Source organism: Leopardus geoffroyi, chromosome B3, assembly GCF_018350155.1.
Source record: "Leopardus geoffroyi isolate Oge1 chromosome B3, O.geoffroyi_Oge1_pat1.0, whole genome shotgun sequence".
Classification (NCBI taxonomy): domain Eukaryota; kingdom Metazoa; phylum Chordata; class Mammalia; order Carnivora; family Felidae; genus Leopardus; species Leopardus geoffroyi.
In genome coordinates this window covers 106,069,555-106,084,544 of record NC_059337.1, presented here as the reverse complement: position 1 = coordinate 106,084,544, position 14,990 = coordinate 106,069,555, and the positions used below count along the sequence as shown (strand labels likewise).

Here is a 14,990-nt window from a genome sequence, read left to right as displayed (position 1 = left end):
GGGTGCTTTGCTTTTTCGACTCCTACAAATTTCATTCAACATGAATCCAGTAAATATAAAATGTCATGTGCCTGGTCAATCTAAGGTTGTGAATCCATAATCAAAATTTCTCCCCCAGATATGTGTGTGTGTGTGATTGTGTGAAGAGAGAGAGAAAACTTACCTCATTTATTCCCTTATATTTAAGGTAGTTTCCAAGGTTTTCAAATGGCAGAGAAATTAATTTACCAAGATGTTTAAAGAATATGATAGTTAGAGGGATTCCAATTGCAGCAAAGACAGCACGGAACATCTGTCCACCAGCAGTTCTAGGAAATATTGTTCCATAACCTGATAAAAGAAAAAAGGATAAATGCGATCCCCCTCAAAATATGGTAACTTGGTATAATTTGCACATTTGACACTGGGCTTTGAGAACAAATCTTTAGTCGTTGGTACTCTAAGAGGCCTAGCACACACAGCACATATTAAAAAACAAAACAAAACAAAACAAATAAAAAAAACCATGAGAATTCAGATTTCACTCTAAGAAAATAATCAAGAAATGTGAACGAAAACAAAAAAGATTTTTCACAGTGTCAGTGTTACAAATTAAAAAAAAAATTGGAATCAGTATACCTGTTCAGCAATAAAGGAACCTGATCATGTACAATATGGTATATCAATTCAATGAAATATTGTGAGATCTTTAAGGATTATAATGAAATATATATGACTAGAAAGATACTGATGACATATTGCTCTGAGAAAGCCATCTAAAACTGACTGTTGTCATTTATACATGAAGAACTTTCTGAGACAAAAGGTTGACAGTTCAGGTATGGGGAGCAGTGAGATTATGCTTAATTGTTTAAAAATTGTGGTTTTCTATGTATCCAAGTTTTGCATGTAGCACATTCTACTTTTGCAAGCAAACCAGAAAGTGAAGAGCATTTGCTTTATTTATCAACTAATTTTTAAAATGCATGCCACAGTTTATGAGCTCGGGCCTTCACCCAGATTCCTTTGAACCTTTTGGTATACTCTCATTCCCGGGTGCCATAAGTATCAACCGCGAAGGCAGCATGTCCTTCTCTCGAGAAGTAAGTGTCCCTAGCCCAGTGGAGATGCTGCACCTGGGAGGTCTGCCCACACCTCACCTTGGGAGGCACGAGTCCCAACAGCTGACTGACAGAGGGTTATAAAAACACATCTTGTGGGGGCGCCCGGGTGGCTCAGTTGGTTAAGCATCAGGCTTCAGTTCAGATCATGATCTCATGGTTCGTGAGTTCGAGCCCTGCATCAGGCTCTCTGCTGTCAGTGCAGAGTCTGCTTCAGATCCTCTGTCCCCCTATCTCTGCCCCTCCCCTGCTTGCACACGTGCTCTCTCTCTCTCTGTCTCAAAAATAAATAAACATTTAAAAAAAAACATTTGTGGTGTAATTTAGTAATAAATTATCTGCGGTGCAATCCCTGCTTCAGAGCTACTCTGTTGGATTAGACTAATGTTTGTGGTCATACCTCCCTTTGTTGATTGATCAATTTTAGGTATTTTGTAACTGAAAGGGATTCAACCCCTATAACCATCTTCTTCCATCTCTCCAAGTTTGATATTTATATTACCACTTCTCATTCTTCTATGTTTGTCTTTGTACTTAAAAAAAAAATACCCCTGTTTAAGGGTATCTGGGTGGCTCAGTCACTTAAGCATCCGACTGTTGGTTTTAGCTCAAGTCATGATCTCATGGTTTGTGAGTTGGAGCCCCAGGTCCAGCTCTGTGCTGCAGCCCAGAGCCTGCTTGGGATGCTCTCTCTCTCCCTCTCTCTCTGTCCCTCCCTAACTCATGCTCTCTTTCTCAAAGTAAATAAACTTAAAAAAAAAAAAAAACACTGTTTAAATATTCTTTATAAATTCTTGATTCCTCATATTGTAATAAGGAGTTTATCTTCCCTATTATCTTTTCTCCCTCTTTCCTTCCCCTCGTAATCATTCCATATTCTAGTTTTTTTTTAAATGATTATTTATTTTGAGGTGGGGAGGGATGGAGAGAGAAAGAGAGAGAGAATCCCAAGCAGGCTCGGAGCTATCAGTTCAGATCCTGACTTGAGGCTCGAACTCTCACACAGTGAGATCGTGACCTGAGCCAAAAATCGAGTCAGACCCTCAACCAACTCACCCAGGTGCCCCTCTGGTTTCTTTTTTTATCATCCTCTGTAATAGCATTTGCACCCTGTTCTGCAGCTACAACCTACCCCTTTGGGGAGCTCCTTATTCTAAGAAAAAAAATTATTGAACCTCATTCATGGGTCCTTTTTTGCCCACGAGTTGATGATGCACCTTTTGGGGGAGTGCGAGAAGAGAATGAAGTCCCAATTGACTTATTTGGGCACATTTTTCTAGCTTTGAAACATTTTTTTGTTGAGATGGGGTGGGGGTGGGGGACAACTTTTTTACTCCCCACACTTTCTGGTTCAGAGACCATACTTTTAGGCCAAGATTTTAAGAGACCCAAGTGTAGGAAAGGAAAAAATGTCCTTTTCACAGACAGCCATGAATATTGCCAGCTTCCCTTTTTTATCTTAGTAGACCTAGTTCTGGAAGGGTACCTGCCCCTTAAACTGACTACTTTATTTCATTAAATCTAAGATACCAAACATATAAAGATATGGACAGTATGCAGGCAGTGCCTTATGCAAAACATTTATCAAATATTTACATCCTCAGAAAAAAAAAGCACAATATCTACCAATTGTAGATATGATGATTAAAGAAGTCATTAAAGAGTTTCTAAATGTCCAAAAGGAGGCACTAGTCTTATTTCCTAAGGAAGGTATTCCTGATAAGATGAGAGAAGTCATCATCTGCAAATTAAGAGAAAAAACAAAAACCAAAGTTTGGGGTTGTGTAATTTATATTTCTTCAAGAAGAACACTAAAGAAAATTAGTTTCATTTAGTTGGGTTAAAAACAAACCCATATTTAACTGGGTCAAGTTAGAAATTTTCCTTAGGCTCAGGTGAAATAGAAGTGCTTAGGATGATCATTTGTGATGAAGAACCGTATTTGTTTTCAGGGTGTCATAACTTTAAGAAGTTGTATATGGATTAGATATGACTATAACAATATTTTTGGAGGAAACTGGTGAGAGTGTGTATATAAATTTAGCATAAGGATTAAAATGTTAATAAAGTTCAATTATTTTAAAGTAATTAGCAAATCTGGGTCATAGATAGCTACAGAGAGACTTCCAATTTAAGCAAACTGCGATCATGAGAAATAAAAGAAAAATAATATAAGAGCACAGTGATTTTATCACATCACTGGAGAAAAGAAAGGAGTTCATGACAGAGCCAGCAATTTCTGGAAAATTTAAAATACATAGAATTTTGTTGGTGAAAGAACCTTGGCCAAATCTAAATCTAAAACAGTATTAGTAACAATGGGGTGTCCCGGTTGGTTAAGCGTCCAACTCTTGATTGCGGCTCAGGTCATGACCTCATAGTTTGTGAGTTTCAGCCCTGTATTGAGCTTGGTGCTGACCATGTGCAGCCTGCTCCAGATTCTCTCTCTCCCTCTTCTCTGCCCCTCCCTTCCTCCCTCTCTCTCTCTTAAAATAAATAAACTTTAAAAAAATTTTTTTTTAACGTGTATTTATTTTTGAGACAGAAAGAGACAGAGCATGAACGGGGGAGGGGCAGAAAGAGAGGGAGACACAGAATCGGAAGCAGGCTCCAGGCTCTGAGCCACCAGCCCAGAGCCCGACGCGGGGCTTGAACTCACGGACCGCAAGATCGTGACCTGAGTTGAAGTCGGACGCTTAACCGACTGAGCCACCCAGGCGCCCCAAAATAAATAAACTTTAAAACAAAACAACAATAAAAAAAAAGAATGTACGTTTTTAGGCTACCTAGATATTTCTTTTCAAGAAAGTTAAGTTATACGGTTATTTTTCTTCCATTAGAAAATCAATACAAGTTAGTCTTATAAGTAATCAGACTTTTTTCCTTTTCCTGTAACAATTAAGATTGCACAGTTGGAATCTTTTTTTTTTTGTTTGTTTGGTTGCAATCTTTTAATGTATTGTTGCGTGTTTTACATACGGACAATACCGATGTTACCACAGAATTTAAAGACTAAAACAATTCTGGCCAGAGTAGACTCACATCTAGATGACTATAGCTTGATTTTTGATTTTTGATCTAGCTGAGTTTCAGTAACACCTTTCAGGACAGATGTATGTGCTAGCATGGGGCGCCTGGGTGGCTCAGTTGATTAAGCGTCCGACTTTGGCTCAGGTCATGATCTCATGGTGCGTGAGATAGAGATAGCCCTGCATCAGGCTCTGCGCCTGGCATGGAGCCTGCTGGGGTTTCTCTCTGCCCCTCTCCTCTTGCCCCTCCCCTGCTCATGTGTCCTTGTGCATGTACACACTCTCTCCCTCAAATAAATAAATAAATAAATATAAATAAATAAATAAATAAATAAAAAGTAATAGTAGTGACCTGTTCAAGAGGTCAGTGCCTTAATTCTCTAAACACTCCTGAGAAACTGCAAATACAGAGGGAGAGAGTGGAAAGTGATACAATGAGGAGAATAATTCAAAGATTTTTTTTCTGTGCTTCCTGATTCCTTATGAAATGTCAGAATAAATCTGGTACTAATATATCAAAACTAGACATGGATAGCAGAGGTATAAAGGAAGGAGGGAGAAAAGGAATAAAGGAAGGACATTATAAACTGCCTATAAACATAGAAGCCCAAATCTAAATAAAATATTATTAAATAAAATCTAGCAGAGTTATAAAAGAATACATTATGACTAAAAGCATGTACTAATGTTGAATAGGAAATCACTAAAAACATAATAAATTTAATATAAATATATATAATAATATAATAATAAAGATGAAAGCATATATTAATTATTTTAATTAGTACAAAAATAGATGAAATAGTTTTAGGGTAATATTTTGTAAGTTAGAAACAGGAACAGAATGTTTAAATTTGATAAAACAAGTAACTGTAACAAACCCCAGCAGCTTCATGTTTAATAGTGAAATATTGGAGGTATTCTATTTCAAATACCTCTAAAAGCAAGGTAAGAATGCCATTATGGGAGTCACAGATAAATCTAATAGCAAAATTAAAATCCTAAAATTTCAAATATTGTGGTGGTTGGATACAAAGTACAAAATATGTTTAATTTGTTTAATGAGACAAAAAAAATAGAGACAGGTAGGAATACAAGATTATCAAGAAACACCAAACAAATTTAAAGAGGATAAAATAGAACTTCCAGAAAGGAAAAATAGAATTCTCAAAATTAAAAATTCAAAACATTAGAAAAGAATATGGAGTCAAAAAGAAAATAAGGAAAGGTATGTCTTATTGTATTACTCAAAATACAGCAAAAAAGACAAAATAGCAGAGAATGTAAAATAGGAGTTAAGAGAAGACAGAGGAATGAAATAATAGGTCAATAATATTGGTCATTTAAAAAAAATTAATGAATTTCCCAGAATTGGTAAGAGAAACAACTATGAAGATTCAGGAGGCAAACCCCAAGCAAAATAAAAACAAAAGTTACATCTAGACTGTTAAATTAAAACTGAAAAAGAGCAGAGATCAAAAGAAGCTCATAGAATCAGAGAAAGTAGTTTCTGATGCCAGAGAGAAAAGATAAATTACCTACAATAGTATAGGCAATTAGATTGACAGAAAATGCCTTAAAAGCAGCTGAAGGAAGCTACAAAATAGTGAAATAATTTAGTCTCCCATGTTCTGAAAGAAAACAATTGTCAACCTAGTATTGCATATTCTGCTAAAATACATTTCAAGAAAGAAGATGAGATGAATACACACTTAGGCCAAAACAAAACGAATAAAAAAAGAGTGCTTTCACTAGCAGACTCTCACCAGAGAAATGTATTAAAGATGTATTTCATAGAAGAATTAAACTGGACCACTTTCTTATACCATACATATAAATAAATTCAAAATGGATGAAAGACCTAAATGTGAGATAGGAAACCATCAAAATCCAGGAGACAACAAGCAGCAACCTCTTTGAACTTGGCCACAGCAACTTCTAACTAGACATGTCTCCAGAGGTGAGGGAAATAAAAGCAAAAATTGAACTACTGAGACCTCATCAAGATAAGCTTCTGCACAACAAGGGAAACAATCAAGGAAACCAAAAGGCAAATGGCAGAATTGGAGAAGATATGAGCAAGAAAAAAAAGGGGGGGGGCTAATATATCCAAAATCTATAAAGAACTTATCAAACTCAACACCCAAAAAACAAAGAATCTGGTAAAGAAATGGGCAGAAGACATGAATAAAGCACTTTCCAACGAAGACATCCAGGTGGCTAACAGACACATGACAAGATGGTCAACATCACTCATCATCAGGGGAATACAAATCAAAACTACAATGAGATACAACATCACGCCTGTCAGAATGGCTAAAATTAACAACTCAGGAAACAACAGATGCTGGCAAGGATATGGAGAAAGAGGAACCCTGTCGTATTGTAGGTGGGAATGCAAACTGGTGCAGCCACTCTGGAAAACAGTGTGGAGGTTCCTCAAAAAATTAAAAATATAACTACCCTACAACCCAGCAATTGGGTGACCTACTAGGTATTTATCTAAAGGATACAAAAATGTTGATTTGAAGGGCACATGTACACCAATGTTTATAGCAGTGCTATCAACAATAGCCAAATTATGGAAAGAACCCAAATGCCCATCAAATGATGAATGAATAAAGAAGATGTGGCATATCTTATATATGTATATACATACATACATATGTATATATGTATATACATATACATATATATATATGCCATGGAATACTACTCAGGAATCAAAAAGAATGAAATCTTACCACTTGCAACAATGTGGATGGAACTAGAATGTATTATGCTGGGCAAAATAAATCAGGCAGAGAAAGACAAAACATGATATGATTTCATTCATGTGTGGAATTTAAGAAACACAACAGATGACCATAGGGGAAGGGAAGGAAAAATAGGATAAAAACAGAGAGGGAGGCAAACCTTAAGAGACTCTTAAACACAGACAACAAACTGAGGGTTGATGGAGGGGTTGTCCATGGGGTGGGGGGGGGGGATGGACAAAATGGGTGATGGGCATTAAGGAGGGCACTTGTTGGAATGAACACTGGGTGTCATATGTAAGGGATGAATCACTGGGTTCTACTCCTGAAACCAATACTACACTGTATGTTAACTAACTTGAATTTAGGTAAATAAATTTAAAAAATAAATACAATGACATTTAATTTTCATACAACAACAAAAAGATATATTTCACTAGGAAAATTATCCCTGAAAGAACCCCTGAGATGAAGAAAGAATTAATAAAGAAACCAATAAAATGTGAGCAAGTCAAAACAGAAACTAAATGTATAATAATACATATGTGAGTTTTAAAAATGAGACTGCACAAGAACACTCTGTGATGACATGTTAGATGAGAACAGGGTGATGGTAATCAGAGGTACAATACCCCAAGAGACAGACTGTAAGCATTAAGAGAAGGGAAGCAAATGAAATGAGCACAACTGTCCAGATGGTTTGGAAGTAATTTCTAGAATGGGACATAGAGAGGGGGATCCCCAAAGAGCATGACGATGTTGCTGAGTTGAGGAGACAGAGATTGGATTTCCATAAAGCTTAGGTGGCTACAGTTTGTGGGCAGAGTTTCACAGTGGAGGAAGCTACACAGAGAATGAGTTCTAGATATCTACACTGAATCTTTGGCTGGCTGAAAAACATTCTGCACACGAAACAGATGCAACTTTGTAAGGCTGGTCAAAAACAATTTTCTGAGCGTGGCAGACAGACTCTCAAAGTGGCCCCCATGGTCTAGTGTTCATGCCCTGAGTGATCCCTTCCCTTTGACAGTGGGTAGGACCTGTGATTTATTTCTAGTGACACATAATATATCAAAAGTGGTAGGACATCCATGATCCCAATTATGTGATTAAGATCAAATGAGATTGTGTGTTGCTTCTGCTAGTCTCTCTCTACCTTGTTGGCCTTGAAGAAGGAAGCTGCCATGTTGTGAACTGCCATGGGCAGGGACCTGGAGATAGCCTTGGCAGACAGCCACTGTGAAACTGGGATCCTTGGTCTGACAGCTGAAGGAACTAAATGTAGCTAAAAGCTACATGAGTTTGCAAACAGGTTTGTCCCCAGTTGAGCATTGGATGAGACCACACCCCTGTCGGACACCTTGACTGTAGTCTTGCAAAGGACTCCTCTAAGCTGTGCTGAGACTCCTGACTTACAGAAACAGATAGTAAATATGTTTTAAGTTTGTGTTACTGTTGTTCTGAAGCAACAGTTAACTAATGTATTGGAAAAAACCAATTACTGTAGCCTGTAAACTGGAATATTCCTAGAGTTCACACTAGGTTAGGAACTGTTTGAGTTTTCTCAGCTGGGGTGAACAAGGCTTCGTTGTGTGTTCAGGGCATTCAGTAGAGAACCCAAAAAGGCTGGGACTAAGGAGTGCAGCACAATTTGCTCCTGAGAAAGGCTACTTTAAGCCTAAAAGGACCTTAAGACAAATCTTGAAAGGATTAAAGTAATGTGTAAGTAACTTATTTAATTGCCTGTCACAGAACGTTAAGGAATTTAAAGGAATATAATAAAACAAAGCATCTCAAAACAATTTGCAATATCTATCATCTGATTTCTAAAAATCAATGGACATACAAAGAAGCAGGAAAATGCAACCCATTACCAAAAGAAAAACTACTTAAGAGAAACCAACCCATAAGTAGTAATTCCATTAAACTGATGGAATTTGTAGACAAGGACCTTAAACAGGCTAATATAAATATGCCCAAAGATGTAAGGAATCATTAACATAATGAGGAGAGAAATGGAACATGTAAGAAGAAACCAAATGAAAATTCTAGAAATGAAAAATACAATATCAAAAAAAAGAATATTTCACTAGATGAGATTTTCAGAAGAAAAGATTAATAAACTTACAGAAGTAGATTTTATCCAAACTATCATAAGCAATGCAAACCAGAAGACTATGGAACACTTTTAAGGTGCTGGACTAGAATTATATATCCAATGAAAATGTCTTTTTAAAAAAGGCAAGACAAAAACTTTTTCAGACAAATAGAACCTGAGAGGATATATCACCAGATTTTTGTGATTCTTCATATGCTGAATACTTCTGGATTGTATCATCTACATTTTCAATATTATGTTATGAGACTCTGAGGCTAATTTAAATCGTATGTTGGATGCTGATATTTTCATGTTAGCAGGCAATCCACCTGTTTAGATTCAGGCTGCGAGTTCCAACTCACATTCTATGGAATGTGTTCACCTCCCATGGCTTCTGCAGTATCATTTGGACCTGTCCCACATGTCCATCCCTCGGGGGTCAGTCTGAGACCCAGACTCAGGCCTACCCACTAGTTCAGTGCTCAAAGTCTTTGATGTGCAAATTAGGATCAGATCCAGGCATGTGCATGTCCGGGTGAGTCCAGATCTTCATCAATTTGATAGGCTCACTTTCCCAAACAGCTTCCTCTCTGTGATCTCACTTTCCTATTCCTGGGGGCTCCCCTTGTTGGTCTTGCAGCCAGAAACCAGCTACTACTTTCATGATTGCACCGTATCTGGGGCCAGACGGTGGGGGAGAGAGAAAGAAGGAAGAAAAGGTGAAGGATTTGGCTCTGGCCTTGAAACTACAACTTCAGGGAACAGAATTTCCCTCAGAACTTTGCCTCTTGTGGCTTCCTTATTGCTTCCACTGTTGCTTTTGTCACCACCCTAGGATTGCCTGACAGCCTGGGTGCAAGACAATGAAGAAAAGGAATAAATGGGAGAATTTCCACACGTTCTCTGAGCCATAAGAGCTCTCTTCCTGCTCCTGAGCCAGAACTAGAGGGTGTCTCCAAGAGCTCTCTGACTATTCACTTCTGACTTTTGAGTGCATTAAGGTTAGTCTGGGGGGGTGGATACCAGAGCGGGGAAAATGGTTAATTCGCTGCCAGTAGTACAGTGCTTCAAATTCTGGTGTTCTTCCTCAATATCTTGCTGCTACTATTTACTTCTCAGATTCTTCAAATACCTGATCTATATATTCTCTCTAGATTTTATAGTTACATTCCGGGGGGCAGAAAGCGTGCAGTGTGCTTACTCTACCTTACCCATTACGGGAGCCCGGTCAATCGACTTTGGACAAGTCGACTTTGGTCAATCGACTTTGGACAAAGTTGCCATGGCAATCTATGAAAAAACAGCCAGTCTTTTCAACAAGTGATTTTGATACAACAGGTTGTGCGCATTAAGAACACCACCACCAAATCTTGATGCTTACCTCACACAATTCACCAAAAATAACTTGAAATGTATCGTATAGATACATATAAAAACCAAACTATAAAACTTCTGGAAATCTTTGTGACTTTAGTGTAGCTGAAAACTTCTTAAATAGAACACAAAAAGCACAACCCTTAAGAGAAAAAATTATAGACTAGAATTTATAAAAAAAAAATACAATTCTCTTCAAAAGAAACCACAAATAAAATGATAATCAATCCACAGTCTAGGAGCAAATATTGGCAATTCATATGCCTGACAAAGTGCTTTTCCCCAAAATGTATACCAAACACTTATAACTCTGCATTAACAAGACAAATGAAAACAAGGACAAAAGATTTGAGCAGACACTCACAAGAGATGATATAAAAATGGCCAATAATCTCATAAAAATGCTCAAGATAAATAGTCATTAGGGAAGTGCAAATGAAAATCACATTGAGATATCATTAGATGGGCTAAGAGACTTTACAACATCATTTTTTTGGTGGGGTGTAGAGCAATTGAATTTTAACTTTTGCTGAATGGAGTGTAAAATGACATAACCACTCTGGAGAACCACTCTGTTTGGCAGTTTCCTATAGAGTCATACATACTCACCCGCATAGTTCATTTCACATAGTAATTTCCATAGTAATTCCTTCCCTAGGCATTTACCAAAACAAAATAAAAACATGTTTCCTCACAAATACTTACATATAAAATATTTGTAGCAGCTTCATTTATGATAGACAAACCTAAAAAACAACTCAAGGCTCATCACTGTGAATGGATTAACAAATTTTGGTATAGATATATAATAGAATACTACTCAGCAATAAAAAGAAAAGACATACTGATAAATGCAGTAATGTAGCCTAATGTCAACAGTATGGAGGTTCCTCAAAAAATTACAATTAGAGGGGCGCCTGGGTGGCGCAGTCGGTTAAGCGTCCGACTTCAGCCAGGTCACGATCTCGCGGTCCGTGGGTTCGAGCCCCGCGTCAGGCTCTGGGCTGATGGCTCGGAGCCTGGAACCTGTTTCAGATTCTGTGTCTCCCTCTCTCTCTGCCCCTCCCCTGTTCATGCTCTGTCTCTCTCTGTCCCAAAAATAAATAAACGTTGAAAAAAAAATTAAAAAAAAAATTACAATTAGAAATACCATATGATCCAATAATTCCACTATTGTTTACCCAGAGAAAATAAAAACACTAATTGGAAAAGATATACACATCCCTATATTTATTGCAACATTGTTAATAATAGCCAAGATATGGAAGCAACCTGTGTCCACCAATAGACAAATGGATAAGGAAGATGTGGTTGGTATGTATGTACATATGTATGTATATATGTATGTATGTATCTATCCATCCATCTATCAGCTACATTATAGAATACTACACAGCCATAAAAAGGATGTCTTGTGTTATTTGAGACAACATGGACAGATCTAGAGGGTATTATGCCAAGTGAAATAAATTAGATTAAGAAAGACAAATACCGTATGATTTTACTCATAAACGGAATATATAATAAAACAAAAAACAAATGAACAAATAAAGAATAGAATCAGACTATGAACACAGAGAATAAACTTATGGTTGCCAAAGGGGAGGGGGTGGGAGGTTGGGAAAATAGGTGAAGAGGCGTGGAAGATACAGGATTACAGTTACAGAATAAATAAGTCACAGGAATAAAATGCACAGCATAAGAAATATAGTCAATAATATTGTAATAGTGATGCATCCAGACTGTAGCTACTTGTGAACATAATGTATAAACTTCTCAAGTCACTGTTATACACCTGAAATTATGTAACATTGTATGCCAACTATACTAAAAAAACAAACTCAACCCCCCAACAAAATAAAATGAAACAAAATCATGCCAAATAGAAGAAGCCAGCCGTAAAAGACTGCATTACATGATTCCTTTATACTAAGTGATTCCAGTTTGTCTTTAAGAATAGTCAATATCATCACATAATAGTTCTCCCCAAATTCAAAGAAATTTCAGTCAAAACCCCAGCAGAATCCATCATAAATTTGACAATCTGACCTTGAAATTTAAACCCAAGAATAGGAAAGTTTATTCCAGGACTTTTTGCAAGGCTATTGTAATTTAAATAGGAGGGAATAGAATCAAAAGCCAGAAACAAATTTATGTCCAAATGAGAACCCAGAATACGATAGAGGTAACACTAAAAGTAATGAGAAATAATGAATTAATCAGTAAATTGTTCTGGAACAATGGACTCTTTATAGAGAAAAAATACGTTCAGCTAGATCCTACTTTACACATACACAGACACACACATGCATACACAATCCAGGTTAATAATTTAATTAGAAATTAACTATTTAAATGTAAAAAAAAAAAAACCCAAAATTTTAAGACTTTTAGAAGAACGTTTAGGAAGATGTTTTTGTGACATTAAAGTCGGGAAAGACATAAACTGTACAAACGGTAAAGAAAAAGAGTGATAAGAATGCCTACATTAAAATTATATTTACTCTACCACAAAAGATAGCATAAGGAAAGATTTAAGGGAAATGTGCCCAGAATTTAGACCGTAACAATCTCTGGAAAAAGTGGAAGAGAACTAAGCCGTATTTCCTGCCAAAGTCTGATCTCCTTTTCAGAACATCTGTCTGCACTTTATATGGAATACTGAAAACGATCGTTTCAATCAGAATATTTTTAGTTTTTATACTCATGTGGTGATTGCGTTGTAATTTATTCCTTCTCTGACTTCCACCTTCCTCCACCTTCCTGTTATCTGCTGCTTTCTTTCCTCTTTCCAGCCTGCATGATTTCTTATTCCTACTCTTCCCTGTCTGGCCCGCAGCTAAGATGTAGTTTCCTGTTTGGGTAAACTATATGTAGTCTCAACGAAGGAAGTTATTGCACAGAATCTCACATCCAATGGCTTCTCTGCATAGGTAGCAGTCTTACGACTCTGAAAACAACCGTATCTTCATCTCTTACCTGCACGAAGAGTTCCACATCTTCTTGAGTCATACTAGAACGATTTTCCAGAAACGCAATTTTTGTTTTAACTGCCAGCTGGTGCTGCTGTACTTCCAAGTCTTTCTCCAAGGCTTAAAATATCATCGCCCCAAGCGCGAGGTACAGTATATAGGTGAGCGACAGTGTGCCCTTCTGGAATCTGGTGTTTATCCCCTCTTTCTATACTGGAATGAGGGTCAGAGAATTCAAATCACTTTCATGTAAAGTGTAATGTCCTCTCGAAAGAAATCCAATATAACAAAGCAAAACAAAATTCTCAGGCACAGAATGTGAACTCCCTTTTATTAACCTACCTTTAAACAACTAGACAAAAGAGACCAATCCTAAATAGTCATGGTAACAGAAAAATAACTCCACTTTGTTCCTGACTAGAAATCTGCTTACTTAAAAAAAAAAAAAAAAAAAAAAAAAAAAAAACGAAAAACAAAAAAAAGCTGAATTGTGCTATTTGGGGAGATAGGGAAATATGGCGGGGTCGAAGTTCGCCAAATGACTCAGTTATTCAGTCAATTTCCTTAGAGGACATTTTACTATGGAGTATGTCCAGCGAACGTTTTTAAAAGAGTACAACATTGATGCTTTAATTGATAACATGGATTACGTTAGATCATTCACACTGTACCAGTTACTAGCAGTAACTTACATATCCTTGCTGTGTTACCTTCCTCTGTAAAATGGAGATAATAACAGCTACTTGATAGGGTTGTTATAATGGTTAAATGAGGTAAGACATGTAAACCCTTAGAATGAAGCCTAGCGAATAGGAAATCTTAGCTAGTGGTTGAAGCCGGGGTGGTATTTGTAGTAGCAGCAACAGTGTGGCAGGAGCATCTAGTCTGTATCCGGATTCCTTTACCCCCAGCTCTGCAAGCACGAAGCAGAAAGGAACGGTATCGCCGGCAAGATCAAGGAGACTCTTCGCTGAATGAGGCCAGATTCTGATAGTAAGAAAGGTGAAGCCCCTGTGTTTCATGTGCCTCTGGGTCATTGCTTTGAGACAGGCATTCGTCGCTTTGAAGAATCAGTGTTCTCCACTCAAATCTGCCTCTTCTGCTTTAGAGAATGGGGCAAACCTCAGTAGCACTGACCCTCATCACTCGGTTGGGCTTTCTTTGCCAATGGGGTTTAAAAAATAAAGCTCCTGGGGCGCCTGGGTGGCTCAGTCGGTTAAGCGACCAGCTTTGGCTCAGGGCATGATCTCGCGGTTTGTGAGTTCGAGGCCTGTGTTGGGCTCTGTGCTGACAGCTCAGAGCCTGGAACCTGCTTCAGATTCTGTGTCTCCTGCTCTCTCTCTGCCCCTCCCCTGCTCATGCTCTGTCTCTCTCTGTTTCTCAATAATAAATAAATGTCAAAAAAAATTTTTTTTAATGAAAGCATGTGACTACATATTTTGTGTGTGATACCCAGAACTCTAAGAAAACATGACAATCACAAGCACATTTAAAGCCCATATGCTTAAAACATCTGATATGTACCTTAATAGCAACATTACACAAGTAAACATATCAGAGTCAGTTATTAATATACATTTCCAATGTCAAATAATACATTTAAGCATATTGCATGTAAATAATTCAGAACGACAATAAATCAGTACGATCTCGTCTAAGCA

General features: G+C 37.4%; 1 long non-coding RNA gene across 4 annotated transcripts in view; it reads right to left on the bottom strand.

Annotated features, from left to right (window-relative positions):
• LOC123583918 overlaps nucleotides 1–14,990 on the bottom strand; it is a 179,587-nt gene that overhangs the window by 155,219 nt on the left and 9,378 nt on the right. For all 4 annotated transcript variants that reach the window (XR_006705047.1, XR_006705049.1, XR_006705046.1 and 1 more), the window contains exon 4: nucleotides 13,337–13,542. This is a non-coding gene — a long non-coding RNA (uncharacterized LOC123583918). The remainder of the gene's footprint in view (nucleotides 1–13,336; nucleotides 13,543–14,990) is intronic.